Genomic DNA, 2,500 nt, shown 5'->3' on the forward strand with positions numbered 1-2,500 from the left:
TGCAAATGAAATATCTAGTATGTTTGGAATATTTCATGAAGCTCTTATTCATTAGTGAACTTGCCATGGACATCTGTCCTCGGGGTTTACATCCATATGGCCGTGGTGTGTTATTTTACCTTTTTTACGATTCAATTCAAATTAACGTATGCCTAACATTTACCGAATTTTTAGTCGAGACAAACTGTTTCTTTTTTATACAAGAAACTCTTACAAAACATAAAACATGCGACGTGAAAGCGGTGAGCGTTACCACACATGCCAATCCGTTCTTCTTGCAACAACCCTTCCGATGACCTTTGCTCTTCTTTGTTTTCAGTAAATGCTCATGTTAAACATTTAACATGCACAGATCTATCACTTTCCTTTGACTTACTAAGTACTTAATGGAAAAAAGAGACACAAGAGGATTGATCAATATGTGTATTAATAGAAAAAGATGAATTAGTTATCAGCATTTTATCATGAAACCGAAATCACCCTCGACATTTAGACTGAGAATGCTTTCCAGGTATGAGAAATGAAAGGATATGGATAACCGCATACAGCACATCGAGGAAATTACCAGCCAAGCGCCGCTTTATACTGACCTGGCGCGCATGAAGTGGACTGCCGGCCGAAGGACTTACCTGTTACTCAGTGGAAGTAACCCAAGACACAGAAGTATGCGTATACGGACATATTGCAGTACAACAAATGCATGCAGACGTCCTGATAACTTAGTTATTTTTTTTTTTTTTTGTATTGTTCCATGTCTCCGTTTACTTTTAAGTGATTAATACTCCACCTGGAACGTGGACGAATAAAACTACTCTCAATCATGCTCTATTACTCATTCCTACGAGAAGCATGGTTATAATTTGTTATTTTTGTGGTTAACAGGCGGCTGCTGTAAATGTGGAACGGCAGCGGTGGCAATGATGGTGGTCGAGGTGGTAGCTTTAGTAGTAGAAGGGGGAGCTGGTGCGAGCAGAAGGGCAATTCTTTTGACATAATAACAAAATTCAAAATGACGGTGATGGTGACAGTAATAATAATAATCCTGGGGACATAACAATAAAACACAGACTAAAAACATTTGTAACGGGAATACAACATTGTACAAAACAACAGTAATAATAACAATAACAACAAACACAAAAATACCACATGCGTGGATAAGGTTATGTTAATGTTAAACAACAACAACAACAACACTACTGATAACAATGACAGTAATGCCGGAATAGTAAATTCAATGTAACCCATAAAACAATAATACAGGCAAATATAACAATGAATGGAAATAATGTCAAAATAACAACAATGAAAATATAAATAGAATGATGATGATGACAATGATAATAGTAAAAATAAAATCATAATACCAATAATGATGATATCAATAACAATAATATAAAATAAAATTAATAATGATAATAATAATAATAATAATAATAATAATAATAATAATATTAATAATATCAATAATAACAATAATGCTAATAATAACAAGAATAGTAATAATAATAATAATAATAATAATAATAATAATAATGGCAATAATAATGATAATAATAATAACATAATAATTTTAATAATAATAATAACAGAATAGTTATAGCAATAGTAATAATAATAAAATGATGATGATGATGATGATGATGATGATGATGATGATGATGATGATGATGATGATGATGATGATGATGATGATGATGATGATGATGATGATGATGATAATAATAATGGTAATAATGATAATAATATTAATATTTTAATAATAATAATAATAATAATAATAATAATAATAATAATAATGATAATAATGATAACAATAATAATAATAATAATAATAATAATGATGATGATGATAATAGTAACAATAATAACAACAACAACACAAAGAACAGCAATAATAACAATAATAATACTAACAATAAAAATAGTAGTAATAGTAACAATAACAATAATAACAATAATACTGATGATAATAATGATGATGATGATGATAATAGTGGAAGTAATCATCATCATCATCATCATCATCATCATCATCATCATCATCATCATCATCATCATCATCATCATCATCACCATCATCATCATCGTCATCATTTCAATAATAATAATAATAAAAAACAATAACAAGGATAACAACAGTAATAGCAATAATAGCAGCAGTAGTACCAGCTGTACTTGTACTATTAGTACCACTACAACTAGTAATAATATTAATTTTGTTTATAATAGCAGTAGCAGTAGTATTAGTGTAGAAATATTACTATTAGTGACCACCTTAAAATTTTGGAGCCTGGATTTTATCTGGTAACATTGTTTTGCATACAAAGATAACAGCATAAACTCTCCTCTTAAATAAGCAATCTAAAAATATGGCTAAGTAAATATTGTCACATTTATTTGAATATTAGAAATGGAATACATATGAAAATATATGAAAATAGATAATCCATCTCTTTATTTTTTATTCAGCTATACTTCTTACAGCTTACACTCGTTA

At 29.2% G+C, this 2,500-nt stretch overlaps 1 protein-coding gene across 3 annotated transcripts in view; it reads right to left on the reverse strand.

Moving 5' to 3' along the window:
* Positions 1 to 2,500, reverse strand: part of LOC125029175 (fat-like cadherin-related tumor suppressor homolog) — a 122,816-nt gene that overhangs the window by 16,136 nt on the left and 104,180 nt on the right. The gene's annotated exons all lie outside the window — the stretch shown is intronic.

The sequence above is a fragment of the Penaeus chinensis genome, chromosome 9 (genome assembly GCF_019202785.1).
Source record: "Penaeus chinensis breed Huanghai No. 1 chromosome 9, ASM1920278v2, whole genome shotgun sequence".
Lineage (NCBI taxonomy): Eukaryota > Metazoa > Arthropoda > Malacostraca > Decapoda > Penaeidae > Penaeus > Penaeus chinensis.